Source organism: Piliocolobus tephrosceles, chromosome X (assembly GCF_002776525.5).
Source record: "Piliocolobus tephrosceles isolate RC106 chromosome X, ASM277652v3, whole genome shotgun sequence".
NCBI lineage: Eukaryota > Metazoa > Chordata > Mammalia > Primates > Cercopithecidae > Piliocolobus > Piliocolobus tephrosceles.
The window spans coordinates 68,923,173-68,950,119 of record NC_045455.1 but is presented as its reverse complement, the minus strand read 5'-3'; the positions used below and the strand labels follow the sequence as shown (position 1 = coordinate 68,950,119).

The 26,947-nt window shown below is 43.6% G+C and overlaps 1 long non-coding RNA gene across 2 annotated transcripts; it reads right to left on the bottom strand.

Annotated features, from left to right (window-relative positions):
* Positions 1–6,679: 6,679 nt before the first annotated feature.
* On the bottom strand, positions 6,680–26,809 carry LOC111522990. Of its 2 annotated transcripts, XR_002725401.1 has the most exons (4): positions 26,547–26,809; positions 24,792–25,722; positions 14,328–14,570; positions 6,680–6,982 (listed from the first exon to the last, which is right to left on the bottom strand). It is a non-coding gene; the product is annotated as an uncharacterized LOC111522990 (long non-coding RNA). The 2 variants fall into 2 exon arrangements; XR_002725400.1 differs by having other exon boundaries at positions 24,792–26,809.
* Between the last annotated feature and the right edge of the window lie 138 nt (positions 26,810–26,947).

The following is a 26,947-nucleotide window of genomic DNA, read 5'->3' as shown; positions in this document are numbered from 1 at the left end:
AATTCGAAAAACATAAAAGTATTAAGCTTAGAAGTCATCATTAGGTTCCATCACCTGCTCCACACACTTCAACATACTGCAAGGTGTTGTCAGTTTTGCCTTCTAAATATCTTTCCATTGTTCTCACCCTAGTCTAAGTCACCATTTTCTCTCTTTAAGACTAGCATAAAATGGGCAAAGAACCTGGATAAACATTTTTGAAAGAAGATGCACAGACACTTATGCCTGTAATCCCAACACTTTGGGAGGCTGAGGCAGGAATATAGCTTGAGCGCAGGAGCTATAGGCGGCAGTGAAGTAGGATTGCCACTGCACTCCAGCCTGGGCAATAGAGCAAGACTCTGTTTCAAAACGAAAGAAAGAGAGAAGACATAAATAGCCAACACGTATATGAAAAAATGCCCAATGTGACTGATCATCAGGGAAATGCAAATTGAAACAACAATGAGATATTGTCTCATACCCATCAGGATGGCGATTACCAAAAAGACAAAGATACAACAGTCTTTGACAAGGGTGTGGAGAAAAGTGAATCCATATACACTGATCGTGGAAATGTAAACTGATACAGACGTTATGGAAAATTGTATGGAGGTTTTTCAAGAAATTAAAAAATAAAGGTAGCATGTGATCTGCAATCTTACTTCTGGGGTATATATCCAAGGGAAATGAAATCAGTATGCGGAAGAGATATCTGCACTTCTATGTTTATTGCAGCACTATTCACAGTAGCGAAGATATGGAAACAATACAAGTGTCCATCAACAGATGAATGGATCAAGAAAACACACACACACACACACACACACACACACAATGGAATACCATTCAGCCATAAAAAGAATGAAATCCTGCCATTTGTGACAACACAGATAAACCTGGAAGATATTATGTTAAGTGAAATAAGCCAGGCACAGAAAGCAAATACCACATGATCTCATTTATATGTGGAATCTAAAAGAGTCAAACTCATAGCAGCGGACAGTAGAATGGTGGTTACCAGGGGCTGAGAGAGGGGGAGGAATTGAGAGGTATCAGCCAAACTATACAGAATTTCCATTACACAGGAGGAATAAGTTCAAGTGATTTATTGTTCAACGTGGTGACTATAGTTAAAAACAATATTGTATTCCTGAAAAATTGCTAAGGGAATAGATTTTCAGTGTTCTTGCCACAAAAAAATAAAACCTGATAAGCGAGGCAATGTATAATGCCATTTAGCCTGATTTAGCCATTTCACAATGTATATATATTTCAAAACATGTTTCACACCATAGATACATACTATTTTGACATATATATATTTATGTCAATTAAATTAGTGTCAATTAAAAAATCTGTGTCAATTTAAAAAAAAATACAGGCCAGGCACGGTGGCTCACGCCTGTAATCCCAGCACTTTGGGAGCCCGAGGCAGGCGGATCATGAGGTCAGGAGTTCGAGACCAGCCTGGCCAACATGGTGAAACCCCATCTCTACTAAAAATACAAAAATTAGGTGGGCGTGGTGGCGGGTGCCTGTAATTCCAGCTACTCAGGAGGCTGAAGCAGAAGAATCACTTGGACCTGGGATGCAGAGTTTGCAGTGAGCCGAGATCACGCCATTGCACTCCAGCCTGGGCAATAGAGTAGTGAGACTCCATCTCAAAAAAAAAAAAAAAGACTAGCGCAACACCCTTTAAATGGCCTTCCTGGACTCCCTCCACGTCTCCCTCATTGCATTCTCTACACAGTGGGGTCATTTTAAAAGACGAATCTAATTATGTCTCAAATGCACACACCTTTACGACCCTTCACTGACCTCCCAGTGCTTATGAGGCAAAGATTAAACTTCTTACAGCTTCTTCTCCTTTCAGAGCTTTTAAATACTGGTGTACCCTCCCCCACTGCCCTATCCTTTGTCTTCACTCATCACTCCACCTCCTCTGACCTAACCAACTCCTACTCTCACCTCAGATCTCACCTAAAAGCCCACTTTGTCAGGGAGGCTTTCCAAAGCACTCCGGAACTCCCCATTCCACATCAGTGAAGCACCGGTACAGCTCCTTCATGGTGCTTTGCATAGGGATCATTCCAATTCACTGCGGGAGAAGTGGGGAGGGATGGCCTCCTACACTCCACCAGGGCAGTGGCTGCTGTTCACTGCACCTAGCACCACGTCTGACACCTGGAAGACCCTTATTAAAACATTTGTTGGGCAAGTGAATAAACATTACTGATAATAAAATAAATGGACCTTAGAACAAACATACTAATTTGGCCTGTGAAACTGGCAAAAAAAAATTAAAAAGAAGGCCACTGTCCACTTGTCATTAGCAGGTTTACAGCTCCCTTCTATGTTTTTCATATCTTTTAATTGAGGTGAATTTTGCATAATATAAAATTAACCATCGGAAAGTAGACAATTAAGTGACATTTAGTACATTCACAATGATGAGCAATCATCAGCCACCACCTCTATCTAGTTCCAAATATTTCCATCACGCCGAAAGGAAACCTAGTACTCATTAAGCAGTTGCTCTCTGATATGGTTTGGATCTATGTCTCCGCCCAAATCTTATGTTCAATCATAATCTCCAGTGCTGAGAGTGGGACCTGGTGGGAGGTCATTGAATCATGGCCGTGCTTTCTCAGGAATGGTTTAGCACCACCCACTTGGTGCTGTTCTCGTCACAGTGAGTGAGTTCTTGCAGGCTCTGGTTGTTAAAAGTGTGTAGCACCTCTCCGCGCTCTCTCTAGCTCTTACTCCTGCCATGTAAGACACCTGCTCCCCCTTTGCCTTCCACCGGGAATAACAGCTCCCTGAGGCCTCCCCAGAAACAGATGCTGCCATGCTTCCTGTACAGCTTACAGAACCCTGAGCCAATTAAACCTCTTTTCTTTATAAATTACCTTGTCTCAGGAATTTCTTTTACTTATTTATTTATTGAAACAAGGTCTCACCCTGTTGCCCAGGCTGGAGTGCAGCAGTGCAATCATGGCTCATAGCAACCTCTGCCTCTGGGCTCAGGCGATTCTCCCACCTCAGTCTCCAGAGTAGCTGGGACTACAGGTGTACACCACCATGTCCAGCTAATTTTTGTATTTTTTTTGTAGAGATGGGGTTTCGCCATGTTGCCCACACTGGTCTCAAACTCCTGTACTCAAGCGGTCTGCCTGCCTCAGCCTCCTAAAGTGCTAGGATTACAGGCTTGAGCCACCAAGCCTGGCCTAGGAATTTCTCTGTAGCAATGTGAGAATGAACTAACACACTCCCCAACCTCCCCCATCCCCAGCCTCTGGCAACCAGCAATCTTCTTTCCGTCTCTGGATTTACCTGTTCTTGGCCTTTTGTATAAGTGGAATCATACAATATGTAGTATTTCGAGTCTGGCTTCTTTCACTTAGCATAATGTGTTCAAGGGGGTTCATCTAAATTGTAGCATGGATCAGAACTTCATTCCTTATTACAATGGAATAATATTCTAATGTATGTATATGCCACAATTTCTATATCCATTAATCTGCTGATGAACATTTGGGTTATTGTGCCTTTTGGCTATTGTGAACAGTGCTGCTATGATCTCTTACCTTTTTGATGGGTGTGTAAACTGGTAGCGGACAAACTGATTACCATGCTTGCTGGACTCTCATCCAGGTATCTGGCAGGGTTGCTCCATAATGGCACATTGACTGGGACTGATCCTCCAGTGCCTGTGCCATCAGTGGTTAAATATTTTGAATAATTATGAACAGATTACCATAAATTCAACAAAGAGGGGGACATGTTCTGCTCCCCTTAACCCCACAAAGGACTAAGACAGAGGTAGGTACTTTACCAAGGACAGCCAAATGTAATCTGTGCGAGTGATCAATGAGGTAGCCAGAAGGAAAATTCAGCCTAAATAGGCATGATGACTGTTAGCTAAGCCAGTCCAATTTCTTATGTGGGGAAAATGAACTCAAAATATGGACGGGAATTGAAGAGTTGGTAATGGGAGCAGAAGACGAAAAAGGCCGGCTGTGAATGGCTGATTTCTGGAGCAGAGCTTCTTGCACTGTGACTACTGATGGGGGACAGGTAGCTGGTCCCCAGAGCTCCCCTGCATCCTGAACGACCTTCAGTTGCACCCCATATGGCTCAGTGAGTTCTTATTTGTTCTTTGCAGTTACTATGAGGCCTGGTTTCACGGCTTAGATTCCTGCCCTAAATATTTCTACAATTGTCGTTCTGACAAACCTCCCAATGACTAAGGTAACCGGAGTGATTCTTTGCATCCAAAGGAGCTTAAGGAAAACACCTTTGAAAAGAAATTAAGTTATAGATATCAAGAGCTTTATAATCATTCACAGTCTTTGATCCAATAATTCCTCTCCAGAACTCCAGTCTAAGACAATGATCCCAGAGTCAGAAAAACTACATGCACAAGGAAGTTAATCTCAATTTTAGTTTAGTGCAAGAAATTGGAAACATGTCCAAATGTCGTCAAATGATTAAAAAAAGGAAAAAATTATATTGCCTAAATGAGATTAAAAACTTATTTATTAAGGATTATGTGTATGAATAGTTTTATATTCATACTGAAGTATCGTTCTATAATGATTTTTATTTTAAAAAGGTAGGAAATATATATTTATATGGAAAATATTAACAGAAAGATATAACAAAATATATAATATCATTGGGTGATATTTTTGCGCTATTTAAAAGATTTTTATGAAACATGCATGTGTTGTTCTTACAATAAGAAAATGCTTTTTTAGGCCGGGGGTGGTGGCTCAAGCCTGTAATCCTAGCGCTTTGGGAGGCTGAGGCAGGCAGATCACCTGAGATGAGGAGAGTTCGAGACCAGCCTGAGCAACATGGAGAAACCATGTCTCTACTGAACGTACAAAATTAGCTGGGCATGGTGGCGCATGCCTGTAACACTAGTTACTTGGGAGGCTGAGGCAGGAGAATCGCTTGAACCCAGGAGGCGGAGGTTGCAGTGAGCCGAGATCACACCACTGCATTCTAGCCTGGGAGACAAGAGTGAAACTCCGCCTCAAAAAAAAAAAAATTTTTTTTTTTAAAAAGCAGAGTATAGCACGGCTTTTAGGCAGAAACAAATCATCCTAACTGATATTTACTTCTTAGGAAAGAGGGAGGGACAAAAGCTTCAGTACTAGTAGAAAAACTAAAAGAAAAAGATCACAGAGACATGGCAAATTCAACCTCCACTAAATTCCTGAAGGAGCCAGATGATATTCCCATTTTCCAGAAGGCACAGGATACACCTTTTGAGGGAAGGTCAAAGAAGGGTTTGCTGTAGCTGCGAACACTATGCCAAATCTAAGTCCATAGTGACCACCTAGACACAAAGCTTATTAGGAAAAGCTCATGCCATTCCAGATGACAGTTCCAAGTGGACAGACTTGTAATTTTTCCATGTGGATCAGAAACATATACCCACCATACAGCATTGCAGTGAAACTCCAATGGCAGCAGGAAGGAGGTAGAGCAGTTAATTAATTAAACACTTATTTATTGAATGTTTACTATGTTTGGGGACTATTGTGAGCCATAGGGATAAAAATTTCTGCCCTCATGGTGCACACATGCTACAGTGTAGGGTTGCAAGGTAAGGAGAAGGGGAGACAATACATCAAAAGTAGCAGCAAACATAACCTATTAGACACATATGGAGAAAAATAAAACAGTGGAAGGAGTTCAGGAGAGTCTGTTGTCAGGTTCTTAGAGTTTAAAGAGGTGATGAGGTAAGGTGGTGCAAGGATATTTGAGTGAATATGTGAAGGTAAGAAATTGAGTTCAAGAAAAACATTCTAGACAAAGGGACACCGGGCACAGTGGCTCACCCCTGTAATCCCAGTACTTTGGGAGGCCGAGATGGGAGGATCATCCAAGGTCAGGAGTTTGAGACCAGCCTGACTAACATGGAGATACCCTGTCTCTACTAAAAATACAAAATTAGCAGGGGCCTGTAATCCCAGCTACTTGGGAGGCTGAGGCAGGAGAATCGCTTGAACCCGGGAGACAGAGGTTGCAGTGAGCTGAGATCACGCCATTGCACTCCAGCCTGGGCAACAAGAGTGAAACCCCATCTCAAAAAAAAAAAAAAACCACAAAGAGAGTAGCAAATACAAAGACCTTGGAGCAGGATTGTATCTGGCCTGTTCAAGGAATGCAAGGTCAGTGTGGCTGGGAGCAGAGTAAGCAAGGCGGGGGCGGGGAGTGGTGGGAAGAGAACGAGTGGAGGAGGGTCAGGTCATATATAGCCTTGAAGGCCACTGTAAGGAGAAAGAAGGAGACCAATGCATCCACAGATGCTGACTGATAAAAATGCAGGTGGCAAAGATCAGTCCAAGGCCTCTACCCCAGGTCACTAGGAGATGGTTATGTCATTTGCTGAGACAGCAAACAAAGAGAAAGGTCAGATTTGTGTCTGGGAGGGCATGGGAAGAAAAGAAAGGAAGAAATCATAAATTTGTTTGGAAAGATTTTTTTGTTTTTTTGGGGTTTTTTTTTTGGAGGGCCAGTGGGGCCCAGAAGTTGGAACTGGTACCTCAGGAAGCTGGTTGGGATAGAGATGTGGTTGGTGAATTAACAACAGAGTGCTCAAATTAGGAAAGTGAATGAGTAAATGACCAGTAGGACATACTAATAAACAGTTGTTGAATCAACCTTGTTAAACTGTTCAGGAATGTATTTTATTAGGTTCTTTTGCCAGAAGAGGAACAGAGATAAGTGACCTCAGATACTGAGGTTATTGTAAAGCTGCACAGGAAGCTAGAATACATTGTCACATAGCAATCAGGACTCATGGAGCCTGAAAGGTCACTGAGGTGCAGTTACTGGGACCAGCCTACGTGTTCACGTACCCATCACAGGAGTCCTTCTAGTCACAGAGCCACTCTGTCTCTGCTGCTATTGCTCTTGATAGGGTATTTCTCTTTCTCCATCAATCTCAATCTTAATCTCTGTCCATATTCCTCAAAGTGATCACCTACGAGACAGAACATTTGATCAGAACCCTTTAACATTTTTTAGGCTGGGCACAGTGGCTCACACCTATAATCCCAGCACTTTGGGAGGCCGAGGTGGGTGGATGACCTGAGGTCAGGAGTTTGAGACCAGCCTGGTCAACATGATGAAACTGTCTCTACTAAAAACACAAAAAAATTAGTCAGGCATGGTCGTGGGTGCCTATAATCCCAGCTACTAGGAGGCTGAGGCAGGAGAATCGCGTGAACCCTGGAGGTAGAGGTTGAAAAGTTAGTGGCTGTGGTGGTGCACACCTGTAGTCCTAGCTACTTGGGAGGCTGAGGTGGGAGGATTCCTTGAGCCCAGAAATTCAAGCTTTCAGTGAGCCATGATTGTACCACTGCACTCCAGCCTGAGCAACAGAGCAAGATCTTCTCTTTAAAAAAAAAAAAAAAATCATGTAGATGATGTTTAAATAATGGGTTGATGAGATTACCAAGTAAAGACTGTAGAAAGGAGAAGACCTGGAATCAACTAACATTTAAAAGTCAGACATAGAGGCTGGGTGTGGTGGCTCTCACCTGTAATCCCAGCACTTTGGGAGGCTGAGGTGGGCAGATCACCTGAAGTCAGGTGGGCAGATCACCTGAAGTCAGGAGTTCAAGACCAGCCTGGCCAACATGGTGAAACCCCGTCTCTACTAAACATACAAAAATTAGCCAGGCACGGTGGTGTGCGCCTATAATCCTAGCTACTTAGGAGGCTGGGGCAGGAGAATCACTTGAACCCGGGAGGCAGAGGTTGTAGTGAGCTGAGATTGCGCCACTGCACTCCAGCCTGGGCAACAAAACGAGACCGTCTCAAAAAAAAAAAAAAAAAAAAAAAAGGCAAAAAAAGAAGGACCAGCAAAGAAGAACACAAAGAAAGAATGAAATAGGTGGAAAACCAGGAGAAACCAGGAGAACATGGTGTCAACAGAGTCCAAGATTATTTCTGGAAGGGGAGTGGAGTGAACTATGTCAAATGCTACTCACAGTGAAATAAGATGAGGACTGAGAAATGACCATTAGATTTGGCAAAATGGAGGATACTTTGATAAGAGCCATTTATTAGAGTGATGAAGACAAGCCCAACTGGAGTACATTGAAGGGAACTGGAGGTGAGAAAGTAGAGAGAACAAATACAGATGTCTCTTTTGAGATGTTTTACTGTGAAGAAAAGCAGAGAGGAGATATAGGGTTAAGGAAGTTTCAAAAGGGATGAACAATATTAAGGCATGTTTGCAAACTGTGGGAAATGATTCCATAAAGAGAGAGAGACTAATAGTGCAGTAAAAAATAATTGCAGGCATAAAGTCCTTGAGAAGGAAGACAAAATAGAATCCAGAGAACTCCAGAGAAGTTTTCTCCAACTGATTTTTTAACCTATGGGAGGGCAGTTTTAGGAAAACAGAGGAGGCCAAATCCAAACTGGGTAAGTTTAAGGAATGAAATATAGAACTAAAAATAACTCAACTAAAATGACATTAGTGGTTCTCTCTGGGTAATACAGGATTTGGGATTTTTTTTTTTTTTTTCTGTGCTTCTTTATACATTTCTGTGACTTTCAAATTTCCTGGAAGGAATTCTCACCACTATCATAATTAGAAAAAAAATGCAAAATGTTTAAGAAAAGTGGAGTCAGTAAGTGTACTGAATTGCATCTGTCTTGGAAGTAGGCCCACCCCTGAGAATACAGGAAGTACAAGAGTATCTAGACACAGAAGTGACCTTGGCAGGAAGGCTGTGTTGTGCATGATGAAACTGTTTCTCCTTTTCAAATCTCCAGTCCCATTTCTGCTGGGTACTACTAATTCAATGTACTCCAGATACAGGAGGAAGTCCAGTCTAACAGGCAAAACACAATAGCTAAAAAGGATGGCTGCAGTCATTGCAGTTGTTCAGTATTGTGGTTGCCTCAGGCGAGGCTTGCAAGTCTAGGCAGATGGACATTTCACACTACAGAAATGTCTACATGCAGGCAGCCACGCTACTGGAGTCCAAGACCGAGACTGGTGGGGTTGAGGGTGGCCTTGTAAGAACAAAACTAAGCCCCATGGCCGGGTGCAGTGGCTTATTATGCCTGTAATCCCAGCACTTTGGGAGGCTGAGGCGGGTGGATCACCTGAGGTCAGGAGTTCGAGACCAGCCTGGCCAACATGGCGAAACCCCGTCTCTACTAAAAATACAAAAATTAGCCGGGTGTGGTGGTGGGTGCCTGTAATCCCAGCTACTTGGGAGGCTGAGGCTGGATAACTGCGTGAACCCGGGAGGCAGAGGTTGCAGTGAGCTGAGATCATGCCATTGCACTCCAGCCTGGGCAACAAGAGTAAAACTGGGTCTCAAAAAAAAAAAACCAACAACAACAAATAACCAACAACAACAACAAAACAACACACAAAAAAAACAACAAAATTAAGCCCCAGCAGGCCCACCGTAGTGCTCCATTTAACAGAGGCCTCACATTCCTAAGGGATCTCTGAGCTGGTTATTTCCAGGTGAGGCCTCACATATTTACAGTGATGCACTAAAAGGACTGAAAAGGTGACTCTAACCATACAGCTTTGAACATGCTTCCTATTACCAGACCATTCATCTGTCATGCATTATAAATTAAGGTATTTATAACCCACAATTATTTTATGAGCAGCACAATTACATTGCATACTTTTCTTTAATTAAAAGCCCCAAGGTTTTAAATAGAGACATTTAAAATGTACCACAATTAAAACTAGCCCTGTTATAGTATTTCTTTACTTTTTGCAATTAATAGACTTAATTTTTTTAGAATAGTTTTATATTTACAGAAAAATTGAAGCCGGGCGAGGTGGCTAATACCTGTAATCCCAGCACTTTGGGAGGCCAAGGAGGACAGATCACCTGAGGTCAGGAGTTTGAGACCAGCCTGACTAACATGGTGAAACCCTGTCTCTGCTAAAAATACAAAAAATTAGCTGGGTGTGGTGGTGTGTGCCTGTAATTCCAGTTACTGGGGAGGCTGAGGCAGGAGAATAGCTTGAACCCAGGAGGCAGAGGTTTCAGTGAGCCGAGATCACACCACTGCAGTCTAGCCTGGGCGACAGTGGGAGACTTCTTCGAAAGAAAGAGAAAAAGAAAGAAAGAAAAAGAAAGAAAGAAAGAAAGAAAGAAAGAAAGAAAGAAAGAAAGAAAGATTGAGCAGATAGTACAGAGTTCCGATGTTCTCCCCCACCTCCAACCTGCTCCCAGCAGTTTCCCCTATTATTCGTATTTTGTGTTAGTGTGATTTATTGTTACAATTGATGAAAACCAATGTTGGTACATGATTGGTACCAGTTATTGGACTTTACCAACTGAAGTCCATAGTTTACATTCGGGTTCACTCTTAGCATTGTACAATTCTCTAGGTTTTGGCAGAAGTATAAGGTCGTGTATTCACCATCAGGGTGTCATACAGAGTAGTTTTGCTGCTCTAAAAATCCCCTGTGGGTCACCTGTTCACTCTTCCCCCTCTTCACTCCGCTTGGCAACAATTGATCTTTTTACTGTCTCTATGGTTTTGTCTTTTCCAGTACATCATATAGTTGGAATCATGCAGTATACGGTCTTCTCAGATTGGCTTCTTTCATTTAGAAATACTCATTTAAGGTTCTTTTTGTGGTTAGTTCTTTTCTTTTTATCACTGATTACTATAACATTGTCTGGATATACCACAGTTTGTGTATCCACTTATCCATTGAAAGACATCTGGTTGCTTCTAATTTTTGGCAATTGGGAATAAAGTTGCTATAAACATTTGTGCACAGGTTTTTATGTGGCCACAAATTTTCAGTTCAATTAGGTACATACCAAGGAGCATGACTGGTAGATCACATGGTAAGACTATGTTTATCTTTGTAAGAAACCATCAAACTGTCTTCCAAAGTGGCTGTGCCATTTTGCACTCCCACCAGCAGTGAATGAGAGTTCCACATCCTTGTCAGCACTTGATGTTGTTAGTGTTCTGGATTTTGGCCATTCTAATAGGTATGTAATGGTAACTCATTGTTTTAATTTGCAATTTTCTAATGCTATATAATGTGGAGCATGTTTTTATATGAATATTTGTCATCTGTATATCTTCTTTCAGGAGATGTCTGTTCAGATCTTTGTCTACTTTTTAACGGGATTTTTAAAAAATTTTTGTTTTTTGAGAAGAATTCTCGCTCTTGTCCTCCAGGCTGGAGTGCAATGGCGCGATCTCGACTTGCTGCAACCAAGGCGTGATCTTAGCTTACTGCAACCTCTGCCTCCTGTGTTCAAGAGATTCTCCTGTCTCAGCTTCCTGAGTAGCTGGGGATTACAGGTGACTGCTACGATGCCTGGCTAATTTTTGTATTTTTAGTAGAGACGGGGTTTCACCATGTTGGCTAGGCTGGTCTCAAACTCCCGACCTTGTGATCCACCCGCCTCGGCCTCCCCAAGTGCTGGGATTACAGGCATGAGCCACTGCGCCTGGCCTGTTTTCCTATTGTTGAGTTTTAAAAATTGTTTGTATGTTTTGGACACAAGTCCTTTATCAGATATGTATTTTGCAGATATTTTCTCTTGGTCTATATCTTGTCTTTTCATTTACTTAACATTTATTTAATATACTAAGAGCCTAAAACATTGCAAGTGGCTCAGGCTTCCCTCGACCTCTGAGAAAGGAGAGATGAGATAGGTGATGCAAATAAGAATTTCTGGACCTGTTTGGCAGTGGAACATAGCAGCTCCTAGCCACTCAGACCACTAGTCCTTGGGGAGCAAGGAAGAAGAGAGAAATAGTCGTATCACCTTACTATATGCCAAGCACAAAGCATTTTACATACATTGTTCCATAGCTACCTTAAGAAGTAATTCTTGCCGGGCGCAGTGGCTCAGGCCTGTAATTCCAGCACTTTGGGAGGCCAAGGTGGGAGGATCACGAGGTCAGGAGTTAGAGACCAGCTTGGCCAATATGTTGAAACCCCGTCTGTACTAAAAATACAAAATTTAGCCAGGTATGGTGGTGTGCACCTGTAGTCCCAGCTACTCAGGAGGCTGAGGCAGGAGAATCGCTTGAACCCAGGAGGCGGAGATTGCAGTGAGCTGAGATCATGCCACTGCACTCCAGCCTGGGTGACAGAGCGAGATTCCATCTCAAAAAAAAGAAGAAGTAAATCATATCATTTAGATAGGAAGAAACCCATCAAAGCTGTTAAGTATCAAACAAGTGAAACTATCCATGGTCTCATATCTATGACGTGGCAGAACTGGGACTCAACTCCGTAACGAACACCACCGGGCCAGATACAAGGCTACCCTGTCTCAAGGCAGGTTCCACAGGGAATGGAGAAAAGCACAGTCCACTGCATGCAGAGGGTGCTGGAGAGTGGCTCGTTCTGTGCCAGGGCTGAGATCTCAGGGGCTCTGCTCGCGGGTGGAAGAACTGCTCCCATTAAGATGGATCTGGAAGGTCTCTTTGGTTTCAAACAAGATCTCAATAAACAGTAGGGATATAGGGAATGGAGTCTAATCTTTGAGGGACAAGAAATAGGCAAAAATTAAGCAGGGTATTAATGCTTTAAACAAGCAGGCTGAAGCCCAGCACAAGGCTGCGACAGAGCTAGGGAAATGGAGCAAAAATGAAGCAAGCTCAGTCACACCGCCACACTAGCAACGTGGTGGGATGTTGAGAGAACCTACCCCTAAGGGGGTGAGAAAGGCTGGGCCTACCACAGGATCCCCAGCTACTGAGAGCAAGGTCCACTCCTGCACTGCTGATTGGTGGGTCTGAGTCTGCCTTGTCAGGGACAAGCTGAAGGTCTGCACGTGGTTAAGGTTTCCTGTTAAACATCCTCAGAGCCTACCATGGAAGGGAACAGTGAAAAAGCTTCAAGGAAAGCAGAGACCACAAACAGAGGCTCAAGCCATAAGTCAGGACTTGGGGGGAGAAAAGCGAAGAACCGAATTATCAGAAGTGAGCACCAAACTCAGCACTATTTGATGCCTGTTCTCTGTGCTGAGCTAGGAAATGCTGCAACTCCCCTGACTTTAAGACCCATCCCAGAGGTGAGCTTGGGGCTTAGCTTAAAGGCGGGGCCTGGTGGGCCTAGTGATAGAAACAAGGCTGTAGTAAATGAAGAGCACACCTGCGCCAGGCTGGCAGCTGGGACTCTAAGGGGAAGAAGACTTGGTCAACAGACTCTGTGGACCAGATAAATTCTGTAAACCGAAATTCCAAACCCGTTTAAGTTTCAGGTGCACTGTATCTAATGCAATAGAAATGTTCTTGAAAAGCAATATATAAATCGAATTTTTGTAAATTGATACTTTGAGTGACCCAGGGGAATTTGCTGCTTAAAGGAAATTATTTTTGTAAATCTGTTTTCAATTCAATTGGATTTTCTTAAATGGAGCATTCTTTTAATCTGATTTTCTTCTATCAGAGACTGAGACATGTATCTCTGATATGTCAAAAAAAAAAAAAAAAGGAATACAGCTGGGCATGGTGGTACATGCCTGTAGTCCTAGCCACTCAGGAAGCTGAGGTGGGAAGACTGCTTGAGCACAGGAGTTTGAGGCTGCAATGAGGTATGATCACAGCACTGTACTCCAGTCTGGGTGTCAGAGCAAGATCCTGTCTCTGAAAAAAAATAATTAAAAGTAATAGATGCTACTAGTACATCTTGATTTTAGCAAGGTTTAAATTGTATTCCTTACAATATATTCATTAAATCAAAAAATGTGGTCTAGGCCAGGCGTGGTGGCCCACACCTGTAATCCCAGTACTTTGGGAGGCTGAGGTGGGTGGATCATGAGGTCAGGAGTTCGAGACCAGCCTGGCCAGCATGGCGAAACCCCATCTCTAATAAAAATACAAAAAATTAGCTGGACACGGTGGTGTGTGCCTATAATCCCAGCTACTTGAGAGGCTGAGGCAAGAGAATTGCTTGAACCCGGGAGGCAGAGGTTGCAGTGAGCCGAGATTGTGCCACTGCACTCCAGCCTGGATGACAGAGCAAGACTCTGTCTCAAATAAAAATAGATAAATAAATAAAGTAAAATAAAAAATGTGGTCTAAACCAGTGGTTCTTACATCTGACTGTACACAGAATTAAACTGGAAGTTTTAAAAAATACTGATTCCTGGGCCCCACCACCTCAGCTTCTGATTTACTGGGAAACATAGGAAGGTACCAAGGGCTCCCCAACAGGAGCCTATGACTTAGAAGCCTTTGTGCAGCCGTAGACATTGACAGCAAAATGAGGTTAACCCAGAGATGATCTCACTGCCACCATCCCAGGTCCTCCCTTCCCCAGTACCCATGGAAAAAGAGTTCCAGCTTACACTGAGCACAATGATCCCACGATGATGGGGGGCCGCTAGCCACATAAGTTGGGGGTTCTCTAGAGCCAAGAAGTGGCAACCACTCTCCAGACTGATGTGAGACCAGATCCTGGTTACAGCAGCTCCCTTAGCTTCAGAACCAGGCCTTCAGGTACAAGGCAGGGTGTACCTGCCTTGTCACAGGGGCCTGTGACCTTCATGGAGAATTCTAGCAACATGATTTTATATCCACTTGCATCATACCTAAAAATTATTAGAAGAAAACTGAATACGGTCTTGTGATAAACAGAATAATACCCATCCCCTCCCCCGACCAGTGACATTCACGTCCTACTCCTTGACACTGTGAATATGTTAGGTCACACAGTAAAAACAGATAGTTGCTAATCTACTGATTTAACTGACTGACAGATGGGAAGATTATCCTGGTTTTTCTGAGGGGGATCGAAGTAATCACAAGGATCCTTAAAAGCTGAATAGGGAGGCAACAGAGAGATCAAGAGAGATAACAGCATGAGAAGGACTCAGCTCCACATTGCCAGGAAATGGGGCCACAAGCCAAGGGATGTGGACAGCCTTTAGAAGTTGGAAAAGGTTGGCTGGGCGTGGTGGCTCATGACTGTAATCCCAGCGCTTTGGGAGGCCGAGCAGGGTGGATCACGAGGTCAGTTCGAGACCAGCCTTCCAACAGAGTTATGTTGTAACCCCGTTTCTATTAAAAATACAAAAAATTATCTGGGTGTGGTGGCAGGCACCTGTAATCCCAGCTACTAGGGAGGCTGAGGCAGGAGAATCTCTTGAACCTGGGAGGTGGAGGTTGCAGTGAGCCGAGACCATGCCACTGCACTCCAGCCTGGGCAACAGAGCAATACTCCAGCTCAAAAAAAAAAAAAAAAAAAAAAAAAGAAGTTGGAAAAGGTGGCCTGGCCCAGTGGCTCATGTCTGTAATCCCAGCACTTTGGGAGGCTGAGGCAGGTGGATCACCTGAGGTCAGGAGTTCAAGACCACCCTGGTCAACACGGTGAAACCCCGTCTCTACTAAAAAAATATTAAAAATTAGCCAGGCGTGGTGGTGGGCACCTGTAATCCCAGTTACCCAGAAAGCTGAGTCAAGGAGAATTGCTTGAACCTGGGAGGCAAAGGTTGCAGTGAGCCGAGATCATGCCACTGTACTCCAGCCTGGGTGACAGAGCGAGACCCTTGTCTCAAAAAAAAAAAAAAAAAAAAAAAATTGAAAAAGGCAGGAGACAGATTACTCTACTCTAAAGCTACCAAAGAGGCATACATTGCTGCTGACACCTTGATTTTAGCCTAGTGAGACTTCTGACCTCCAGAACTGCAAGATAATAAATTTGCATTCGTTTAAACCAGTAAATTTCAAGTAATTTTTTTTTACAGCTGAAACAGGAAACTAAAACTCATGACCAAGTTCTCAAATTTTGTTTTTCATTAGAATGCAGGAAAAGGAAAGTAGAACTTAAGTCTGGCAGATTCTCCGTCTTGTTGCAAGGCCCTGCAAGTCGCCCCAATATTTTACTTTTCTTCTCTTCAATAGACAAAGAAAATTGTATATTTAAGGTGACCAGGCTTATTTATCAGACCAAGTTTTTAGCACAGTATGATAGGATTGTGGTAAGATCCAGGATCCATATTTTAAAAATCTCCCTAGGCATCTCTAATATGCAGCCAGGTTTGCAAACCACTGGGCTACAATTTAAATTCTAACCAACATAATTAGGAGGCGGTTGCATTCCTAGAGAAGGAGTACCGGTGGGTTATCATTAATCTGGGAGGACAGAACACAGGTGATGAAGATTCTCATTCCGTGACCTGCAGAATGGAATAGCCAGCATGTGAATTCAATGCAAATGTGGCACCAAATGGAAAACAGGCGGAGGAGGGTATTTTAATTTATTAATGAGGGTTGTTAGGATGGAGGGTTTATTGATTCTGAGGGCAGGTGACAGCAGGCTGAGGAGGTGCCAGAGGAGTTGCTGGGAGTTGAGTGCAGTTCAGAGAAGGCAAATGCAGAATAATATACCATCTGTAGCAGGGAAGGACACAGCACAATAACCGGCAGGGCTGGGGAAGACCTTGCAAAATTAACAAAGTGTCTGGAGACAAGGTCAGTGGCAGAGTAGAGCGGGTGTTGGGGGTGTGAGGGGATGCAGAAGGGCCACTTGGCCTGGGCCTCTCATTCACATATGTCCTAAAATTTAGACTCCTGACATCTCTCAATATCTGATAAGGTGTTTGTTAATGTAAAAACGTGCAAAGCATGCCAGTTTAATAATTTCATTTTCGCAACTTTTCCTTTGTTAATGTACGGGGAGCCTGAAAACATGAGGCTAGTGGCCTAGCTGTCTCAACTTCAAAAGTCCATGGTGGCCCACAAGATCCATTCAGCCCTGCAGTTTATGAAGCAATCCTAAGTGGACCCCCATAGGATATTTTTGGAAGGACACACCAAGAATAATGAGGGTCTGCAGTGATCTGGGCTAGGAGAGTTGGAATCCAGACAAGAAAAGAGATTTCCTTTTTTTTTTTCCTAAATACAATTTTAATAGATCTTTTTGTTTTCGTCTTCCTCTTTTCCTCCCAGAGTTATACCTGCACTTCATCCAAAATGTTAAACAAGTCTTGTTATAAAAAAAGAAAACAGCAGTCCCTTAGTCTCTCCTCCCCATTTTCTACACTTTAACCTTTTAGATAATTCTTTCAGTATTTACTTCCAGGTCTCTACATTAACATGCTTGAAATGCTGTTCCTTGATTTTTCAACTATAGCCATTATCTGATTTTTCCTCCGGGTAGAAGATTAGGATTTGGTGTCTTTCCTCCTGCTGTCCTAGCGGGATACACTCATCCTTCCCCATCTCCCACCCTTCCAACAGAGTCATGTTGTAATGCTGGTAACGTGAATGTTCAATGTGTATATCAGAGCAATAGTCACAGCTAAGCCATACAGCAACCTATGACCACTTTCTCTTTTCTGAACACTTTTTTTTTTTTTTTTTGTGATAGGGTCTTGCTCTGTCTCCCAGCCCAGATAATTTTTTCTATTTTTTTTTTTGGAGACGGGGTTTCACCTTGTTGCCCAGGCTGTTCTTGCACTCCAGGTCTCAAGTGATCCACCCACCTCTGCCTCCCAAAATGCTGGGATTATAGGCATGAACTACTGTGCCCAGACTCCTGCACACATTTTTTTGTTGCTCCTGGAGCTAATAACTGTTTTGGTTTTTGTTTGCTTCATTTTCTATGTACAGTATTTATATTTGCTGTTGGTCTATGTCTGCTGTCAAGGCATTCAGAATTTTCAGATATTCTAATACTTTCACCAGTCTCCTAAAAAAAAAGTCTCCCATAGCCTTGTAGCATATGCTCTAACCTGCATGTGAGACATAGCTCTCATCTTGGAATCCCTTCACCAGCATCCCAGAGATTCTCTTGCCTCATTCCTGTTTGAACTTTGGAGTCCTCTTTCTTAGTTTATTATTTTGACATACGTTTGGGGACATCCTAAGGCAGGGGCATGGAATATAAATTCTCAAGAACATGGATGTCAGAAAATGTTTATTTTTACTCTACTCTCACACTTGATGGATTATTTGGGCCAAGTATAGAATTCTAGAGTGGAAACCATTTTTCTCGAGAATTTTGAAAGCCATTTTCATCTGGCCTTCAGGGTTGCCATTGAGAAGTCTGATGCCATTCTGATTTGTCATCCTTTAGGTAGGACTTGTTTGTTCCTCCTCTTTGGAAGCCTGTAGCATCTGTTCTTTGTCCTCACTGTTTTGAGATATCACACTGGTGTGCCTTAGTGTGGGTCTGTTCTCTTTGTGCTGGCATTTGGTGGCCCTTTCATTCCAAAAATGCATGCTTGTTAGTTGTGGGAAATTATTTCTTTAATGACTTTTACTCCTCTGGTTTTTCTGATTACTCTGTTTGGAAATCCTATTTGCAATATTAAACCTGTTCTCTTTTCCTGATTTTTCTTTCTTTTTTTCTTTCTTCTTTCTTTTTTTTTTTTTTTTTTTTTGAGACAGTCTCGCTCTGTTGCCCAGGCTGGAGTACAGTGGTGCAATCTCGAATCACTGCAACGTCTGCCTCCCAGGTTCAAGCAACTCTCGTGCCTCAGCCTCCCAAGTAGCTAGAATTACAGGTGCCCGTCACCAAGCCCAGCTATATTTTCCTGATTTTCTTCTATTTCATTTGTCCAATTTTTTCTCTTTTGGTCTAATTTCAGAGAGATTTTCTTTTCTTTATTTCCTAACTCTTACTGAATTTTTAATTTTGTTATCATATTTCTAATTTCCAAGAGGTCTTATGTGTTCCCTGAATGCTCCTTCTACTAACGTTATATTCCTTTTTGATGGTTATATATCTTACCTCTGAGGATATTAATTAGAGGATATTTGACATTTTCTTCAATCTGTACAGTCTCTCTTTCCTTGAAGTTGCTTTTTCCTATTCATCTTGGTCTCTGTTTTTCATGTGAGAGGTTTTCCTCAGTGTCTGTTAAATCTTGATTATCTGTTAATATTTAAGAACGGAGCTAAAAAGCTGAGTAGAGATTTTGAACCAATAGGACCTTGTTGGCCGGAGGCTTCACAACATGTTCTGGCTGGGTTATTTGGCTGCAGGACCCACACAGTAGTGCCTTTAAATTTTCACTCTTGGGACGTCAAATTCCCCTTAGAAGACTCTTCCGGGTTCATGCTCGAAGGATATAATTCTGGCCACCAGTATCATGGGATCTCAGTGTCTGTCCACTTAATTTCTCAATTTCCAGCATAGCACCCAGCCCTCAACTCTGCCCAGTGTCCTCCTATGTGAGGACCTTCTGTCATAGACTCTGTGGTGGGGACAGGCTACTGACCTGGTTGTGCAGAGAGGGGAGGGACCTGAGAGTCAAACTGCTTCCTGAACAGACTTTAAACCACTCCTGGTTTTAGGATGCCCCACATCACTTCCAGGAACCTGGCGCTGCCAATTCCTGAGCCTTTGTGGGATTCTGGTTGGTTTCTCAAATTTCCTCACTACTGACTTAGGATTCAGTTTTCCTAGGTCTATTGTATTGTTGGCCACACTTCTTACTTTCTAGCTTTCAAAATATTGTTGCTATGGGGAGTTGAAAAAAAATGTTGTTGCTATCATTTCTTCCCTTTTTATCAGAAGGAAGAAAAAGGAGATTGTGTGTGTGTGTGTTCTGTTCTCCATCTGCACCTGGAAGTTGGGAGATTTACTTATCACTCTTTAGTTTTTTTCTGTTGTTTTATTGTTTAATCAATATTTTGGTTACAAACTATTAATTATCACAAAATGTTTTACTTTTTTTTGAGATGGAGTCTCTCTGTTTGTTACCCAGGCTGGAGTAACAATGGTGCAATCTCAGCTCACTGCAACCTCCATCTGCCGGGTTCAAGCGATTCTCCTGCTTCAGCCTCCTGAGTAGCTGGGATTACAGGTGTGTGCCACCACGCCCAGCTAATATTTGTATTTTTAGTAGAGACGGGGTTTCATTATGTTGGTCAGGCTGGTCTCGAACTCCTGACCTTGTGATCCGCCCACCTCAGCCTCCCAAAGTGCTGGGATTACAGGAGTGAGCCATGGCACCCGGCAGGAATTGTTTTGCTTTTTAAGACAATCTTGTTCATTTTTTTCAAAGCAGCTATGAGAGTATAGCATGTAAGAACTGCAAAATAATGATCAGCCTTTAAGGCTTTGAGTGGTTCCCAAGTGCTGAGCTCTGTCATATCTGCATGTATATTTACAAAAGAGACAGCTGTGACCAACATGGAGAAGGTAATGTACCCACAAATGATGACACAAGACCAATAAAAAATAACACACCTATAAGCAGGAAATGAAGTAGGTCATAATGAGTCATCATCTGTTGTGTGAAATTTCTTAGGTTATTGTTACCTCAGCCCAGAGAAGAGTTTTCAATTCAACTGGACACGAGTTATCCCACTCATAATGAATCTTCTGAAGCCATTAGTTGTTTCCTAATTTTTTGATTGTACATTTTAGCATACCCTCAAATATGTAAATGTATTTATTTGCAGGTTATACATGTCATATCAATATCAGTACAATGCTAACATACAATTAAGTAGAGATCTTTTAAAGGATGAGATAGAAAATAAAATTAGAAGTTCTAATATTTTCCCTCAGTACCTCAGTGGATCATCTTACACACCATGGAATTTTCCACCATGATGAATACCCAAACACTTAGAAAAGGTTTTTGAAAGATTCCTACTCAGACCCTACCTAGGCATTCTGAATCAGAACTTCTGAGGGTAAGGTCCTAGTGAGACAGCCACATGTCTAGGCAGATAAAAAGGGGTCCCCGGAGAATCTCTGACCCTCCCCACAAGTGTTTACATCAGATGTTTTTGTGCGGATGAAGGAACCTGCCCAGGGCCTTGTCTGAGCATGCCCGCATGAGCACTGGGGGAGCAGGGTGGATCCCACAGACTCGGAGAGGAGCCGTGGGATTAAGTCTGTAAAGTAGGGAGCCTGTTTTCGCTTTGCTGAGGTTTTTTTTCATTTTTCCCTTTTCACCCAGTAAAATCCTGCTCTATTCACCCTTCAATGTGTCCACGTGCCTAATTTTCTTGGTCATGAGACAAGAACCTCGTTTTAGCTGAACCAGGAGTAAAATTCTGAAACACTAGCAAAGACATTTTGAAAAAGTTTCCCTGATGATTCCCACGTGCACCTTTGGTTTAAAAATACAATTCTAAAGATATAAGAATTAGAACCCCTAAAGGCCAAGCGAGGTGGCTCATGCCTGTGTCTCATGTGTCTGTGGGAAGAGACCCCCAAACAGGCTTTGTGTGAGCAACAAGGCTGTTTATTTCACCTGGGTGCGGGGGGATGGGGGGAGCTGAGTCCGAAAAGAGAGTCAGCAAAGGCTGGTGGATTATCATTAGTTCTCACAGGTTTTGGGATAGGTGGTGGAGTTAGGAGTTCTGTTTTGTGGGCAGGGGGTGGATCTCACAAAGTACATTCTCAAGGGTGGGGAGAATTACAAAGAACCTTCTTAAGGGTGGGGGAGATTACAAAGTACGTTGATCAGTTAGGGTGGGGCAGAAACAAATCACAATGGTGGAATGTCATCAGTTAAAGCTATTTTCACTTCTTTTGTGGATCTTCAGTTACTTCAGGCTATCTGGATGTATAAATGCAGGTCACAGGGGATATGATGGCTTAGCTTGGGCTCAGAGGCCTCACATTCCTGTCTTCTTATATTAATAAGAAAAATAACATATAATAGTGTTGAAGTGTTGGGGCAGGGAAAAATTTTTGGGCTGGTATGGAGAGATAATGGGCAATGTTTCTCAGGGCTGCTTTGAGCGGGATTAGGGGCAGTGTGGGAACCTAGAGTGGGAGAGATTAAGGTAAAGGAAGATTTTGTGGTAAGGGGTGATATTATGGGGTTGTTAGAAGGAGCATTTGTCATATAGAATTATTGGTGATGGCCTGGATGCGGTTTTGTATGAATTGAGAAAAGAATGGAATAAGACAAGGAGAAAAACAGGTATTAAAGGATGAAGAATTGGGAGGACCAAGGACGTCCAATTAGAGAGTGCCCAAGGGGGTTCAGCATAATTACTTGCTTGGTTGGCACAAGTTTAGGCTCTATCCTTGAGTTTTTTTATGTTGTCATATACCATGCCAGATTGATATAGGTAAAAACAGCACTCTTCATTTAAAAATACACAGTCCTCTTTTTTTAGCAGTGAATAAGTCAAGGCCTCGATGATTTTGGAGGAAAGAGAAATGCAAAGCCAGCAATTGTTTGTTAAAGAAGGATTAGAAACGGCTAGAAGAGAGCGACTGAGACTGATAGTGTGATGGAGATGGCTTGGGAGAGGTAGAGGGTGGCATAAGAACGGGAATGAGAATAAGAATAAGTATAAAAGTAAAGAATAGGACTTCATCAGGGTGAAAGTATTGGAGGGTACCTTGCCACTGAAGATCTTCTCTCCACTTTAAGAGAGACTTAAGGGTGGTGATTTGAGGTAAAAACAGGAGCCACTAAATACCAAGAGCCTGAGAAACTGCTTGGGTGATTTGACTAATAAAGGCTGGTCCGTTATTGCACTGTATAGAGGTGGGAAGGCTAAACTGAGGAATTATGTCTGACAAAAAGGGAAGAAATGACTATGGTGGCCTTCTCAGACCCTGTGGGAAAGGCCTCTACCCATCCAGTGAAAGTGTCTACCCAGACCAAGAGGTATTTTAGTTTCCTGACTCGGGGCACGTGAGTAAAGTCAATTTGCCAGTCCTGGGCGGGGGCAAATCCTGGAGCTTGATGTTTAGGGAAGGGAGGGGGCCTGAACAATCCCTGAGGGGTAGTAGAACAGCAGATGGAACACTGAGAAGTGATCTTGAGGATAGCTTTCCATGATGGAAAGGAAATGAGAAGTTCTAAGAGGTGGGCTAGTGGCTTCTAACCTACATGGAAGAGGTGATGAAATGACGACAGAAAAGAATGGGCCTGTGAGGCTGGAAGGAGATATTTTCCTTGGTCCAGGAACCATTTGCCTTGTGTGGGAAGAGATTGGCAGGTGGAAGTTTCAGTGGGGGAGTAGGTGGGAGTGACCAGATGAGAAGGAGAAAAACCACCGTGAGGGATAGAAGTTGGAACGTTAGCTGCTTTTTTAGCTAACTTATCAGCATAAGCATTGTCCTGAGCAATGGGATATGATGCCTTTTGAGGGCCCTTGCAGAGTATGACTTCAGCCTCCTTTGGAAGTAAAGCAGCCTTGAGAAGAGTTTTTATTAAAGAGGTATTAATGATGGAGGACCCTCGTGTAGTGAGGAAACCTTTCAGCCCATAAAACAGCATGGTGGTGAAGGATATGGGGTCAGTATAAATATTGACACGTAGTCCCTTTGCAAGAGTGAGGGCCCAAGTTAAGGCAATGAGTTCGGCTTGCTGAGAGGTAGTGGAGGGGGGCAGGCTTAATGATAGATGCGGAAGATACTATAGCATAACCTGCCTTTGCTGGTGTGTGGTGCTTAGGCCTGGTGGAACTGCCATCGATAAATCAAGTGTGATTAGGGTGAGGAACACGAAAGAAGGAAATACAGGAAAATGGAGTGAATGCCAGGTGGATCAGAGAGATACAGTCATGGGAGTGGGGGCCAGCCCAAAACAGTAAGGTCAAGTTGTTTGGACAGAAAGGCTACAGGGCGTGGTCCTGGCTCTTGTGTAAGATATTTGACTGCACAGCCCTGTACTTTGGCTGTGTGTAATGAAAACGGTTGGGATGAGTTAGGGAGAGCCAGCGAGGGGCAGTTTCTAGGGCTGTTTTTAAGGAACAGAACAAGGAGTGGTGAAAGGATTTGGGATCTATGCGGTCAGCTAGGTTTGCTTTTGTGAGTTTACATAATAGTTTAGTCAGGATGGTAAAAATGGGTATCCAAAGGTGGAAGTAGCTAACCATGCCTAGGAAGGAAAGGAATTGTTGTTTTGTAGATGGGGTTTGGGTTTGGGAGATTAGCCAGACACAATCAGCAGGGAGAGCATGTGTGTTTTTATGAAGAATTATGTCGAGATAGGTAATGGATGAGGAAGAAATTGGGCATGACTGAAGTAATGGGGAATGTCCATGAAGCCTTGCAGCCGTATAACCCAGGTAATTTGCTGAGCCTGTTGGGTGTCAGGGTCAGTCCAAGTGAAAGCAAAAAGAGGCTGGGATGAAGGGTGCAAGGAATAGTAAAGAAAGCATGTTTGAGATCCAGAACAGAATAATGGGTTATGGAGGGGTTGTGGAGGGAGGTATTGAGGATAGGAGAGTATATGGGTTTGGCACTACAGGGTGGATAGGCAAGACAATTTGGTTGATAAAGCGCAGATCCTGAACTAACCTGTAAGGCTTGTCCGGTTTTTGGACAGGTAAAATGGGGGAATTGTAAGGAGCGTTTATAGGCTGTAAAAGGCCATGCTGTAACAGGCAAGTGATAACAGGCTTTAATCCTTTTAAAGCGTGCTGTGGGATGGGATATTGGCGTTGAGCAGGGTAAGACTGATTAGGTTTTAATGGGATGGTGAGGGGTGCATGATTGGTCGCTAAGGATGGAGTAGAGGTATCCTATACTTGTGGTTTAAGGTGGGGAGATACAAGGAGAGGATGTGAAGGAGGCTTTGAACTGGAGCAAAAGGCGGCACTGAGGTGTAGATATAGCCCAGGAATAGCAAGGAAAGCAGATAATTTAGTTAAAATGTCTTGAACTAATAAGGGAGCTGGGCAGGTGGGGATAACTAAAAAGGAGTGCATTAAAGAATGTTGTCCAAGGTGGCACCAGAGTTGGGGAGTTTTAAGGGGTTTTGAAGCTTGGCCGTCAGTAACCACAACAGTTATGGGGGCAAGGGAAACAGGCCCTTGAAAAGAAGGTAATGTGGAGCGGGCGGCCTCCGTATTGATTAAGAAGGGGACGGACTTACCCTCCACTGTAAGAGTCACCCAAAATGTCTCTGATGGTCCCGGAGGCTTCCGAGGCGATCGGGCAGCGTCAGTCTTCAGCCGCTAAGCTGAGAAGATCTGGGAAGGAGTCAGTCAGAGAGCCTTGGGCCAGAGTTCCAGGGGCTCTGGGCGTGGCTGCCAGGTGAGTTGGACAGTCCAATTTCCAGTGGGGTCCCGCACAGACGGGACATGGCTTAGGAGGTATCCCGGGCTGCGGGCATTCCTTGGCCCAGTGGCCAGATTTCTGGCACTTGTAGCAAGCTCCTGCGGGAGGAGGTTCCGGAGGAACTCCTGGCAGCTGCAGTTCAGGCATTTGGAGTTGTGTGCTGGAGATGTGGCTGGGGTTTGTGTCACAGTGGAGGCAAGGAATTGCAACTCAGAAATACATTGCTACTTGGCTGCCTCTACTTTATTACTGTACACCTTGAAGGCGAGGTTAATTAAGTCATGTTGTGGATTTGAGGGCCGGATTCTAATTTTTGGAGCTTTTTCTAATGTTGGGAGTGGGTTGGATAATAAAATGCATATTGAGAATAAGATGGCCTTTTGACGTTTTAGGGTCTAGTGTGGTAAAGCGTCTCAGGGTTGCTGCCAAATGAGCCATGAACTGGGCTGGGTTTTTCATATTTGATGAGAAAGAGCCTAAATGCTAATTGATTTGGGAAAGGTTGGATAAAGAAAAAAGAGCATTAACCTTGACTATGCCTTTAGCTCCAGCCACCTTTTTAGGAGGAAATTGCTGGGCAGGTGGGGGAGGGCTAGTTGCAGAACGAAACTGTAAGCTAGACTGGGTGTGAGGAGGGGAGGTGATAGAAGGATTATAGGGTGGGGGAGCAGAGGCTGAGGAAAAATTGGGACCTGGCTTGACCTGGTGAGGAGCAGCCTGGGAAGAAGGGGAGCAGTCAGATGAGTCTGTAGAAAAGAAAAATTCAAAGGACTCAGAGCTTGAGGTGGAGACTCAAGGAACAGACAGGAGAGAAAGAAGAAAGATCTGGGAAGAGTCTCATTGGGAGCAGAGACTAGGGAGGGACCAAGGTGTAAAAGAATGCCTGGACGTCAGGCACTTCAGACCATTTGCCCATTTTTCGACAAAAATTATCTAGATCTTGTAGGAGAGACAAATCGCAAGTGCCATTCTCTGGCCACCTGGAACTACTGTCGAGTTTGTACTGGGGCCAAGCGGTACCGCAGAAGAAAATAAGATGCTTAGATTTGAGGTCAGGCGAGAGTTGAAGAGGTTTTAAGATCTTGAGAACACAGGCTAAGGGAGAAGAAGGAGGAATAGAGGGTGGAAAGTTGCCCATAGTGAAGGAGGCAAGTTTAAAGAGAAGGGTAGTGACACAGAGAAGGGGTGTGGGGAGCAGTCCTGGGCCGCAACGTGGGTGAGCAGCCAAAGCAGGCGTCCCCGCAATTGACTTGCCACCAAGGGAACCTGGATGAATGATCAAGGCAGGCGTCCCCGCGGAGATGAGACACCAATGGAACATGGGTGAATAGTCAGAGAGGTGTCCCCGCAATGATTAAACACCAAGGGAAGGCTGCCTTCCCGAGTCCGTGACCGGCGCCGGAGTTTTGGGTTCCCAGATAAAATGTGTCTCCTTTGTCTCTACCAGAAAATGAAAGGAATTGAAATTAAGAGAAGGGAGAGATTGAAGGGTGGCGCCAAGACTGAAAGGAGAAAGAGGTTGGGGGATAGTGAGAGAGGTTGGAGAAATGAGTAAAAAGAGACCGCTTACCCGATTTAAAATCGGTGAGATGTTCCTTGGGCTGGTTGGTCTGAGGACCCGAGGTCGTAGGTGGATCTCTTCACCGAGTGAGAGTGAGGACAGGGTCTCCCGAAGGAGTCCCACTGACCTGGGTTTTCGGCACCAAATGTCTCACATGTCCGTGTGAAGAGACCCCTAAATAGGCTTTGTGTGAGCAACAAGGCTGTTTATTTCACCTGGGTGCAGGGGGGCTGAGTCCGAAAAGAGAGTCAGCAAAGGGTGGTGGATTATCATTAGTTCTCACAGGTTTTGGGATAGGTGGTGGAGTTAGGAGCAATGTTTTGTGGGCAGGGGGTGGATCTCACAAAGTACATTCTCAAGGGTGGAGAGAATTACAAAGAACCTTCTTAAGGGTGGGGGAGATTACAAAG